This window comes from Equus quagga, chromosome 2 (assembly GCF_021613505.1).
Source record: "Equus quagga isolate Etosha38 chromosome 2, UCLA_HA_Equagga_1.0, whole genome shotgun sequence".
NCBI lineage: Eukaryota > Metazoa > Chordata > Mammalia > Perissodactyla > Equidae > Equus > Equus quagga.
In genome coordinates, this window is record NC_060268.1 from 45,577,963 (window position 1) to 45,591,861 (window position 13,899).

Consider the following 13,899-nt stretch of genomic DNA (forward strand, 5'->3'; position numbering starts at 1 on the left):
GTGACGGCCCCCACGGCAGAGGAGGGAATCCAAAGGGCCACTGTGGCTACGAAGAGGGGCCCAGGCCCAGTTAGCAACTACGGACAGGATTCCTGGTTGGTGAAATATAAACAGCTGCTCCTCCCTCCGCAGCAGCTGAAACAAGTGAAAGGAGCAACTAAACTCTATTTCCATGCGGAGGCACAAATCAACAACATCAAGCAATATGAAAAAATACATTAAATCTCCAGAACAGAAAGAAAGCAACAAATACACACAAAACAATCCCAAAGAAAATGAGATGTATAACCTAAATGACGATGACTTCAAAACAGCCATCATTAAGATTCTCAATGAGTTAAGAGAGAATTCTGACCGACAACTCAACGAGTTCAGGAGCTATGTTACAAAAGAGTTTGATACGATAAAGAAGAACCAAACAGAAATATTGGAAATGAAGAACACAATAGAGGAGATTAAGAAAAATCTAGATGCTCTGAACAGTAGGGCCGATAATATGGAGGAAAGAATTAGCAATTTGGAAGATGGCAATATAGAATTGTTGCAGGCAGAGGAGGAGAGAGAAGCAAGACTTAAAAGAAATGAAGAAACTCTCCGAGAATTATCAGACACAATTAGGAGATGCAACGTAAGGATTATAGGTATACCAGAGGGAGAAGAGAAGGAGAAAGGGGCAGAAAACCTATTCAAAGAAATAATGGCTGAGAACTTCCCAAATCTGGTGAGGGAGATGGATCTTCAGGTGACAGAAGCCAATAGATCTCCAAACTTTATCAATGCAAGAAGACCAACTCCACGGCATATAGTAGTGAAGCTAGCAAAAGTCAACGAAAAGGAGAAAATATTAAGGACAGCCAGGCAAAAGAAACTAACCTACAAAGGAACTCCCATCAGGCTATCAGCAGATTTCTCAGCAGAAACTTTACAGGCTAGAAGAGAGTGGAATGATATATTCAAAAATCTGAAGGACAAAAATCTACAGCCGAGAATTCTCTACCCAGCGAAAATATCCTTCAAATACGATGGAGAAATAAAAACTTTCCCAGATAAACAAAAATTAAGGGAGTTCATTGCCACAAAACCTCCTCTTCAGGAAATCCTCAGGAAAACCCTCATTCCTGAAAAATCCAAAAAAGGAAAGGGGCTACAAAACCAAGAGCAGAGGAGATAAGTAGAAGGACAACAACAGAGAGTAGCAGCTCTACATCAGAACAGATTAAACCATGGGACGAGAAACAAAGGAAACTGAAAAAAACCGGAAAACAAGACACAAAATGGGAGTGGTAGGCCCCCACGTCTCAATAATCACTCTAAATGTAAATGGATTGAACTCCCCAATCAAAAGACACAGAGTGGCAGGATGGATCAAAGAACAAGATCCAACAATATGCTGCCTCCAGGAAACACACCTCAGCCCCAAAGACAAACACAGACTCAGAGTGAGGGGATGGAGAACAATACTCCAAGCTAATAATGAACAAAAGAAAGCAGGTGTCGCTATACTAATATCAGACAAGGTAGATTTCAAAGCAAAACAGATAAAGAAAGATAAAGAGGGACAGTATATAATGATAAAAGGGACTCTCCACCAAGAAGACATAACACTTATAAATATATACGCACCCAACACAGGAGCACCAAAATTTGTAAAGCAACTCTTAATAGAACTAAAAGAAGACATCAACAACAATACAATAATAGTAGGGGACCTCAACACACCATTAACACCAATGGACAGAACATCCAGACAGAAAATCAACAAGGAAATAATAGAATTAAATGAAAAATTAGACCAGATGGACTTAATAGATATATATAGAACACTTCATCCAAAAACAGCAGGTTACACATTCTTCTCAAGTGCACACGGAACATTCTCAAGGATTGACCATATTTTGGGAACCAAAGCAAACATCAATAAATACAAGAGAGTTGAAATAATATCAAGCATCTTTTCTGATCATAACGCTATTAAACTAGAAATCAACTACAAGAAAAAAGCAGAGAAAGGTGCAAAAATGTGGAGACTAAACAACACGCTTCTCAACAAACAATGGATCATTGAAGAAATTAAAGAAGAAATCAAATATTATCTGGAGACAAATGAAAATGAGAACACGACATACCAAATCATTTGGGATGCAGCAAAAGCAGTCCTAAGAGGGAAATTCATCGCAATACAGGCTCACCTCACTAAACAAGAAAAAGCTCACGTAAGCAACCTCAAACGACACCTAACGGAACTAGAAAAAGAAGAACAAACAAAACCCAGAGTCAGTAGAAGGAGGGAAATAATAAAAATAAGAGCAGAAATAAACGATATTGAAACAAAAAAGACAATAGAAAGGATCAATGAAACAAAGAGTTGGTTCTTCGAAAGAATTAACAAAATTGACAAACCCCTAGCCAGACTCACCAAGAAAAGAAGAGAGAAAGCGCAAATTAATAAAATCAGGAATGACAGAGGAGAAATCACAACAGATACCAATGAAATACAAGAGATCATAAGAGAATACTATGAAAAACTATATGCCAACAAATTGAACAACTTGGAAGAAATGGACAAATTCCTAGACTCATACAATCTCCCCAAACTGAATCAGGAAGAAATGGAGAATCTGAATAGACCAATCACAAGTAAGGAAATAGAAACGGTAATCAAAAACCTCCCCAAAAACAAGAGTCCAGGACCAGACGGCTTCTCTGGAGAATTCTACCAAACATTCAAAGAAGACTTAATACCTATTCTCCTCAAACTGTTCCAGAAAATTGAGAAAGATGGAGAACTCCCTAACACATTCTATGAAGCCAACATCACTCTGATCCCCAAACCTGACAAGGACAACACAAAGAAGGAGAACTACAGGCCAATATCACTGATGAACATAGATACAAAAATCCTCAACAAAATTTTGGTAAACTGATTACAGCAATACATCAAAAAGATTATACACCATGATCAAGTGGGATTTATACCAGGGACACAGGGATGGTTCAACATCCGCAAGTCAATCAACGTGATACACTACATCAACAAAATGAAAAACAAAAACCACATGATCATCTCAATAGACGCAGAGAAAGCATTCGACAAGATCCAACACCCATTTATGATAAAAACCCTCAGTAAAATGGGTATAGAAGGAAAGTACCTCAACATAATAAAGGCCATATATGATAGACCCACAGCCAACATCATACTCAATGGACAAAAGCTGAAAGCCATCCCTCTGAGGACAGGAACAAGACAAGGGTGCCCACTTTCACCACTCCTATTCAACATAGTACTGGAGGTGCTGGCCAGAGCAATTCGGCAGGAAAAAAAAATAAAAGGAATCCAAATAGGTAACGAAGAAGTAAAACTCGCGCTGTTTGCAGACGACATGATCTTATACATAGAAAACCCCAAAGAATCCACAGAAAAACTATTAGAAATAATCAACAACTACAGCAAAGTAGCAGGGTATAAAATTAACGTGCATAAATCAGTAGCATTTCTATACACTAACAATAAACTAACAGAAAAAGAACTCAAGAACTCTATCCCATTCACCATCGCAACGAAAAGAATAAAATACCTTGGGATAAACTTAACCAAGGAAGTGAAGGATCTATACAATGAAAACTACAAGACTTTCTTGAAAGAAATTGACGATGACATAAAGAGATGGAAAGACATTCCTTGCACATGGATTGGAAGAATAAACATAGTTAAAATGTCCATACTACCTAAAGCAATATACAGATTCAATGCTATCCCAATCAGAATCCCCAGAACATTCTTCACAGAAATTGAACAAACAATCCTAAAATTCATATGGGGGAACAAAAGACCACGAATTGCTAAAGCAATCTTGAGCAAGAAAAACAAAGCCGGCGGAATCACAATCCCCGATTTCAAAACATACTACAAAGCTACAGTGATCAAAACAGCATGGTACTGATACAAAAACAGGTCCACAGATCAATGGAACAGAATTGAAAGCCCAGAGATAAAACCACACATCTATGGACAGCTAATCTTCGACAAAGGAGCAGAGGGCCTACAATGGAGAAAAGAAAGTCTCTTCAACAAATGGTGCTGGGAAAACTGGACAGCCACATGCAAAAGATTGAAAATCGACCATTCTTTTTCACCACACACCAAAATAAACTCAAAATGGATCAAAGACCTAAAGATTAGGCCTGAGACAATAAGTCTTTTGGAAGAGAATATAGGCAGTACACTCTTTGACATCAGTTTCAAAAGAATCTTTTCGGACACTGTAACTCCTCAGTTGAGGGAAACAATAGAAAGAATAAACAAATGGGACTTCATCAGACTAAAGAGCTTCTTCAAGGCAAGGGAAAACAGAATTGAAACAAAAAAACAGCTCACTAATTGGGAAAAAATATTTACAAGCCACTTATCCGACAAAGGGTTAATCTCCATAATATACAAAGAACTCACACTGCTTAACAACAAAAAAACAAACAACCCGATCAAAAAATGGGCAGAGGACATGAACAGACATTTCTCAAAAGAAGAAATGAATATGGCCAATAGACACATGAAAAGATGTTCATCATCGCTAATCATCAGGGAAATGCAAATCAAAACTACACTAAGATATCACCTTACCCCCGTTAGATTGGCAAAAACATCCAAAACCAAGAACGACAAATGTTGGAGAGGTTGTGGAGAAAGAGGAACCCTCATACACTGTTGGTGGGAATGCAAACTGGTACAGCCACTATGGAAAACAGTATGGAGATTTCTCAAAAAGTTAAAAATAGAAATACCCTATGACCCAGCCATCCCATTACTGGGTATCTATCCTAAGAACCTGATATCAGATATCTCAAGAGTCCGTTGCACCCCTATGTTCATCGCAGCATTATTTACAATAGCCAAGACGTGGAACCAGCCTACATGCCCAGAAACTGATGATTGGATAAAGAAGATGTGGTATATATACACAATGGAATACTACTCAGCCATAAAAAAAGACGAAATTGGCCCATTCACAACAATGTGGATGGACCTCGAGGGCATTATGTTAAGCGAAATAAGTCAGTCAGAGAAAGACGAACTCTATATGACTCCACTCATAGGTGGAAATTAGTATATTGAGAAGGAGATCCGATCGGGGGTTACCAGGGAAAAGGGGGGGGTGGGGGGAGGGTACGGAGGGGGAAGAGGTGTACCCACAACATGACTAACAAAAATGTACAACTGAAATTTCACAAGCTTGTAATCCATCATAACATATAAAAAAAAAAAAAAAGAAAATGAGACAAAAATATAAATGACTAATATCAGGAATGATGGAGGTGATAGTGATGGACATCCTACATACATTAAATGACTAAAGGGCATATAATTCAAAATGATGTCAACAAAGATGATAACCCAAATGAAATGGACACTTCCTTAAAAGCAACAATTACCAAAACTGAAAGAAGATATAGCAACTTTCAGAAATAGAGGAGGAGGGAACACTTCCTAAATCATTTTATAAGGCCAGTATAAGTTTTGGGGGTTTTTTGTAGGTTTTTTTGGTGAGGAAGATTGGCCCTGAGCTAACATTGGTTGCTAATTTTCCTTTTTTTCCCTCTCCCCAAAGCCCCAGTACATAGTTGTATATCCTAGCTGTAAGTCCTTCTAGTTCTTCTGTGTGGGATGCTGCCACAGCATGGCTCAATGAGCAGTGTGTAGGTCTGCATCCAGGATCCGAATCAGCAAAGCCCGGGCTGCTGAAGTGGAGCACATGAACTTAACCACTACACCACCAGGCCAGATCCCAAGTCAGTATAACTTTGATAGTAAAATCTGACAAGGATATTATGAAAAAACATTATAGACCAAATATCCCTCAAGAACACAGACACAAAAATCTTTAAAACATTACTACCAACTTGAGCCCAGTTGGGTATAAAAAGGATATGTCCTGTTCACATGCGGTTTATCCCAGGAATTAAAAAATCAGTTATAATAATCTTATAATGTCTTTAATATATCAGTATTGAATGGGATTCAAAGCTGTGAGATTTGTAGCAATCTTTAATGTATGAATTTAAAAATTCTATGTAATTGTTCATTTAAAACTGATTTTTATTCATAATGACTTTTAAGACACATTATTCTAAAGATTCACAGAAGATTTGAGCATAAATATTTTACACTTAGGTATTTTTCACTTCAAACTTAGTATTTTCAAAACACCATTCATGATTATGCCTTGAAACAAGTCCTTACTCTGTAAATCTTGTTCTTGTTTTTAATGGCAGAGGTTTCATAATCATCCAGGTTTGAAGTCTGAATTCTTAAGACTTTTCCCTCTCCTTCATTATCTCCCATATCCATTCTATCACTATGAGTCCTTTTTAAAAAATCTCCTTAATTAGCTTTCCTTTATAGTCCCAGTATTAATAGAATAATCAGTTATATTTATGGCTTATTGTTTTAGCCAAGTCATCTGTGCAATTTATTTATTTGTTTGTTTCTTAATCTTTTTTATCAAAGTAAAACAAACATATAGTAAATCGCACAGATCTTAAACACATGGATTGATTACTTTTTTACAAATCTATACACCCATATAACCAATGGGCAAATCAGGCTATAGAACATTATCAGTAACCCACAGGAACCTCTTGCTCCTTTCCAGTCATTTGCCTCCCAAATGTAAACAGTATTCTGACTTCTACCACTCTAGATGTTTTGCCTATTCTTGAACTTCATTTGAATGGAATAATCAATATGTACATTTCCTCTCTGGCTTCCTTCACTTGATATTATGTCTGTAAGATACATCCATGTTGTTTCATATAAGTAGTAGTCAATGTTTTTTCATTGCTACGTAACATTCTACTGTCTAACACATCTCAGAATTTATTTATTCCTTCTACTTTTGATGGAAATTTGAGTCATTTTCTGTTTGTGTAATACAAATCAAGATAACATGAACATTCTTGTAAATGTCTTTTGGTATATCTGACATAGAACTAGGAGTGGGACTGCTGGGTCAGCTTTAGCACATATTGTCAAACAGCTTTTCAAAGTGGTTGTACCTATTTTCACTCTTATCAGAAGTGTATGAAAGTTCCAGTAAATCCACATTCTTATTAAAGAATGTGGTGTTATTTAGTACTGTTGCATATTTAGTATTGCCAATACTTTTAAATTTAGCAGTTCTGGTGGGCATGTAGTGGTATCTTGTGATTTTAATTTGCATTTCCATAAGGATTAATGATGCCAACATACCTGTTGGCAATTTGGGTATCTTCTTTTGTGAATTAAACGTTCAAGCCTTTTGCTTACTTTTTATTAAGGTGTTGGTATTTCTATAATTGATTTGCAGAATTCTCTCTCTCTGTATATATGATGTAAATCTTTGTCAGGACAAAATAGTGTGCATTATTTTAATATCTTTTTCATTACGGTGCTTTTAATTTTAGTGAAGTCCTTTTATTTATGCATTTTTATTTTATTTAAGACATTTTTACCTACCCCAAACTAAAAAAGATGGTGTTCTATTTTACCTTCTACATGTCATACTTCTTTACTCTCACATTTAAGTCTATGATCTATCTTCAATAATTTTTGTGCTTTAGGTAAGGTAATAAATCGAGGGTTTTTTTTTTATTTGGATTTCCAGTTGCTCCAGAACCAATTAGTTTAAAAGACTATTTCCTGCTGCATTTCAGTGCCACCCAGTCATAAATTCAAGTGACCACAGACGTAGGGACATAGGTCTATTTCTAGACACTCAGGTCTGTTCCTTTGGTCTAATTTTCTGTCCTTTTAACAAAATCACACAGTTTCAATTACTGTACTTTATAATAGATGTTATTATGTTATAGGTTATAAGCTCCATATTTGCTTTCCTCTTTGAGTTGATAATCATTATTTTTATCCTTTTACATTCCTATTTAAGTTTAGAAATCAGATAGTCCAATTCTGCAAAAACCTACTGGAATTTTGATTGGGATTAGAGGACATACATAGATCAATTTGAGTAACTAACATCTTTATACTAAATCTTTGAATTCATGAAAATAGTATATTTCTCCATTTATTTAGACCTTTTAGATCAATTTCTTTTGGTGTTGTTAGTTTTCTGTATAGAGATCTTGGACAATCTTTCATTACCCTGGGTATTTGATGTTTTTTGTCCTTACTGTATAGGTTTGTTTTTTGTTTTTGGTGAGGAAGATTGGCCCTGAGCTAATATCTGTTGCCAATCCTCCTCTCTTTTTGCTTGAGGAAGATTGGCCCCAAGCTAACATGTGCCACTCTTACTCCGTCTTATATATGGGACACCACCACAGCATGGCTTGATGAGTGGTGTGTAGGTCCATGCTGGGAATCCAAACTGGTGAACTCCGGGTCACTGAAGTGGAGCACACAAACTTAACCATTATGCCACTGGGCCAGTCCCTCAACATAAAATTATTGAGAGTCATCCAAGATCATACATGTATCAATTCATTGCATATTATTGCTGAGTAGTATTCCATTTTGAGTGTGTGTGTGTGTGTGTGTATAAATACATTTGGTTTGTTGTAAGACTTGAGCAATTACGGAAAAAAAGCTGCTATGAAAATTGCATACAAGTCTGTGGATATATTTTAATTTTTCTTAGGTAGCTACCAAAGGCAAATATCATATGACAATTAAAGAAACTGAATTTGTAATGAAAAATCTCAAAGAGAAAACTCCAGATCCAAATGGCTTCACTGGTAAATTTTATCAAAGTTTTAAGGAAGAAATCACACCAATCTTACACATGCTCTTGCAGACAATAAAGGAGGAGGGAACATGTTCTAACTCATTTTATCTTTGTTTTCTCACATGTAATGTGTCTTTTTCTCTAGGTGCTTCTAAAATATTCTCTTTATCATGGTTTCCAGCAGTCAATGGGGTTACTGCCCCTCTCCCTCCCTTCTCCCCTCGTTCTTCCTTTCTTATATCTGTTTGAGTTTGCTGAATTTCTAAATCTGCTAATTTATAGCTTTCATCTAATTTGCATAATTATCCATCATTATTTATTCAAATGATTTTTCTTCTGCCCCTATCCTTCCTTCTGTGACTCCAATTGCATCCATGTTAGATAGCTTGAGACGGTCCCACAGGTCACTGAGACTGTTTCTTTTTTCCAACCATATTTTCTCCCTGTGCTTCAGTTTAGATAATTAATGCTGTTAAGTGCATCCAGTGAAGTTTTCATTTCAGAAATTGTATTTTTTTTTCCAGCTCCAAAAGCCACATTTGATTCTTTTTTGCTTTTTCTAATCTTCTATTTCCCTTCTCATTATTTTCATATTTTCATTTAAATTCTTGCACATATTTATATTAGCTTCTTGAAACTCCCTTTCTGCCATTTCCATCATCTTTGTCATTTTGGGTTCTACTTCTGTGGATTTTTCTTTCCTGCTAGATCTTACTGACATTTTCCTGCTTCTTAACATGTTTGATAATTATTTCATTTATTAGTTGACATTGAAAATGTTATTTTGTTGAATGTCCAGATTTTGTTGCCTTCCTTTAAAGAGTGTTGAAATTTGTTTTGGCAGGCAGCTATTTGTATTCAGCATGAGCCTTTCGAGGGAGATTTTTAAAGTTTGTTAATGCATTTAGAGGAACTTTGTCTCTCAAACAAATTTAGCCCTATTCCTATGCTGTGTCCCTGTGGTTTCTCTAACGAATTCCCTGTGTTTTCCACTATGTATCTCAGCTCTAGGTTAGAACTTGAACATCTCCCGGCCTTACGATACTTCTATGAATTGTTCAACTTTAAAGCCCTCTGATAATTATTCTTTGGTTAGCTTTACGAGATTTCATCCTATGCATGTGCACAATGTTTGGCCAAAGACTCAAGGGGACCCCATACAGATTTCTGGTAGTTTTTTTTTCTCTGCATAGTTCTGTAATCCGTGTTTTTCAAGGAAAAATAAAAAATGTCAAGTACTTTGACATAAATATTTGTTCTTAATATCCCCTTATTATTTTTACTATCCGTAGGATGTTTCCGTTTTCATTCCTAATATTTGTACTCTGAGTTTTCTCTTTTTTCTTGGTCAGTCTGTCTAAGGGCTTATCAATTTTATTAATCTTTTCAACGAACCAGTTTTGGCCTCATTGCTTTCTTCCAGTTGCACATTTGTTTTCAGCTTCATTGATTTCTGCTCTTATGTTCATTTGTCCCTTTTCTTCTATAGATGTTTGAGGATCTCCCAATAAAAAATCTGACCCTATTATATAGCTGTTTGCTTGGCAATCCTTGTTGAGACACACTGAACTTTTTACCACCATTTTAATGCTCATTCTCCAGTATGAACAGAAATCCAAGGATTACTAGATATTTAAGGAATAACTATAAAATTTTTAAGAAGATAACCAAAAAAAAGAAATCCAAATAACCGAAAATAAGATTCGAGAGGATTCAGACAATATGGGGAACAGAAGGAAACTTTTAAAATGTCTTTAAGAGTCTTAGAGAGATATAAGATAACGCATCCCTGAAACCAAAACAGCATATCATAAGGTAATAGAGAATTTAAAAAGTAAAGTACAAATATAATGGTATGAATTAAATATTCAACAACAAGTTTGTAGGGGGAAAAACTGCTGAAGAAATCTTCTGGAAACTAGAAGAAAAATGTCAAAATGCAAAAAAAATGAGAGGAAAAAAGGTAAGAATTTAGAGGATTATTCCAAGAAAACGACTTTCAGCCTAGAAATTTAAATATAGACAAACCATTAAGTGTGTGACATTTTTCAGATCAGCAAGGTAGCAAAAAATTAACCATTTCTCTTTGCATTATCCCCTACGTATTAGTTTCACATTGCTTCTATAACAAATTATCACAAACTTAGTTGCTTAAAACAACACAACTTTACTATCTCACAGATCTGGAGGTCAAAAGTCTGAAATGGGTCTGGAGGGCGATGGTCCTTCTGGAGACTCTAGAAGAAAATCTGTTTCCTTGCCTTTCCCAGCTTCGAGGAGTCACCTACATGCCTTTACTCCTTAGCTCCTTCCTCCAACCCCAAAGGTAGCAGCGTAGCATCTTCCCTCTCTGACCTTGTCTCCCTCTTACAAAGACACTTGTGATTATGTGAGCCCACCCAGATAATCCAGGGTAATCTCCCCATCTCAAGGTCCCTAACTTAATCACATACGCAGGTTCCTTTTGCCACATAAGAAACAAATTCATAGGATCTGGAGATTAGGATGTAGACATCTTTGGGGGGGAGGGGGTCAGTATGTTATCTCCCACACTCCCATTTACCTTTTCTCAGGAAGGTTCTAGAAGATATGTTTCATAAAAACAAAGGATTAAACAAAGAAAAAGGAAACAAGGGATCCAACACAGGAGAGCAGTGTTGGATTGGTAAAAGCAACCAACACTGAGTGAACTAGAGGTTGTAACACTCTAGAAGGAATATCTGGAAGGAAAAAAAATAATCTGCTAGATTAATTGATGTATATGATTGTGATGCTTTATCACTTTGGCAGAGTGTTTGGGGACAGATTACTAATAAGTACACAAAAATATGGCAATTATTAAGACAAAGCAAAGTAAGGTTGTATTAAAAGTTAACATGATCATATGTGGCTCAAATTGAATGATATTTTAAAATGCTGATTTAAACAAAAACTATGATATTACTCCATTGAGAGATGAGAGGATAAGAAAAGTGTGTGGGGGTAGGGAGAGAAGGAATGTTCACACACTTGGAGGTGATGTTATAAATGAGCTTTATCATTGACTTTCACAGCGGAAAGTCAATGGATAATCTCTGGAATTGAAAAATCAAGAAATTGCAGTACAACTATTTTGACATATGGAGTAAACAACAGAAGAAATATTGAAAAGACCTGAATTCTCCTTTTGAGAGAAGAATTGAGAACACAGTGGGGGGTTTGGGAACCACAGGACTTTGGTTAAAAACCTGTTCACCAATATATGCATGTTTCTCTACATTTCCCAGGCTCCCTTGCAGTTAAAGTGGGGGCCTTGGGACTAAATTCTGGCCAGTGGAATGTGGGCACAGTGATATATGCCATATTTAGGGCTAACCTCTAAAACTTTTTGTGTGATTCACTATGCTTTCTTTCCTGTCAGAGAAGCTGTGGATCCCAAGTCCCAGGAGACAGCAGAACCAGCAAAAATAAAAAGAAATCCACATTCTTGAGTCTAACATTTCATCTGACTAGTAATATCCACAATGGATTTTTTGTGAGAAACAAAAATTTCTTGTACTAAACCACTGAAATTTTGGGGTTGTCTGTGACAGCCGTTAAATTCACTGTGTTGGTTTTTTTTTATATGGCCATAAATTCTTTGACAGTCTTTTGAGAAGTGGCATCCATGTCCCGTATCCTAAAATCTGAACAGGACTTGTGACTCACTTATAACCCAAAGAACGAGAGAGAAGTGACACTGTGTTACTTTTTGAGGCTGGGTCAGACAGGACATGTAGTTTCTGCCTTGTTCAATGCAACACTTGACTTTGGGGTACTGGGCCTAAACTAAGGAGTCTGATCACCTTGCCACCATAGTGTGAGGAAGCCCAGGTCACATGGAGGGGTCACAAATAGGAACTCTGCTAGCATTCACAGTCTTCCCCGCTGAGTTATCAGAGAAAAGCTGTCTCTCTGTGCCCTATGGAACACAATTCATGAATATAATAAAACAGTCGTTTTAAGCCACTATATTTGGAGTAATTTATTACATAGCAATAGTAACCCAATACTCCCTCCAATAAATAAATAGATCATTTGTGTAGTTAAGAAAAAGGTGTGAATTATTCTTGTCTTGGACACTTATTGCCACCTCTCCTACCCAGAAAGTTGACCTTTCCCCCTAACGCAGTGGCTTTCAAACGTTTTAGAGAAACACACAATAAGAAGCACATTTTGTAAACATGACCTACTGCACACACACATGCATATATATAATTTAAAACTCTATAAAGCAATGAAGTTTATCAAGTGCCATGCACTGATATTTCCACACTATCCTTTTTTTTTTTTTAAGTGTAGTTTTGACTAAATAGATTTCCTTGCTTACAAATGAGGCCTCCACCAATGAGTCCCACACAATCCTCTTGAAAAACACTGCTCTAAACCATAGTCATTCCGCAAGGCCTTTACGCAAGTCCAACCAATAAACCTTCACTGACCATTCTGAGCGCTTTTGAAATTCCTACACTTTATTAGTTGTATTTTCTGTACCGCCTATGCTTAACTTGATATCACATGCTCCTTCAGGGCAAGGTTCTGTCCTTCATCTTTCACTTGCTAAATTCATAGTATTCAGTAAATACATTGCTCAATATCTGGTCATCGTGTTTCTAAATCTCGCAATTGTTAACATCCACTCCTTAAGTTTGGGTTTTCTTTGGGGTGGGGAAAGAAAAATGATTCAACAACCTATCCACGTATTGTGCTTAACTTCAAACTGGAAAAGAGCACAAAGTAATCCCAACTCTTCGTGCGTGTGTAGTTCTTAAGCAAATCAAATCATCAAGACACACTTTTCCTACACGCTTATTACCAGGCAGCGCACGAAATACCAATCTTGACATAGCCATAAAAAAGTAACAGAACCAAGTTCTCACGACTACACCACTTTAGGAATTGGTAAAATGGAAAAGTGTTCTGTCGGATCCGCATTTTTCAAAACTCACTGCAACTACACCTGGGGAGTATAGCTCTAGAAACTCGTTCCACGGCTGCGGGCCGAGCCAGGCGCAGGAGGCAGCTCAGCGTAGGGCTGGCGGGCTGCGAGGCCCGGGCCCGCGACGCCCGCCCCGCTCCGGGACCGCCTCACTCAGGAGAAGGGTGACCGCGCAGGAGGCGAGAGAGGCTGGGGCGGTACTTCCCGTCGGACCCTCCCCCGCCGTCC

The 13,899-nt window shown here is 37.1% G+C and overlaps 1 protein-coding gene across 6 annotated transcripts in view; it reads right to left on the minus strand.

Annotated features, from left to right (window-relative positions):
* The window catches only part of FAM227B (family with sequence similarity 227 member B), a 217,312-nt gene that overhangs the window by 203,273 nt on the left and 140 nt on the right, over nucleotides 1–13,899 (minus strand). For 4 of the 6 annotated variants that reach the window (XR_006887609.1, XR_006887608.1, XM_046654496.1 and 1 more), the window contains exon 1: nucleotides 13,693–13,846. The exons of 1 other annotated variant lie outside the window; for it this stretch is intronic. The gene's annotated coding sequence lies outside the window, so the exon portion shown is untranslated. Of the gene's footprint in view, nucleotides 1–13,681; nucleotides 13,847–13,899 lie in introns of those variants that run through there. One more of the 6 variants, XM_046654494.1, reaches the window with a different exon arrangement.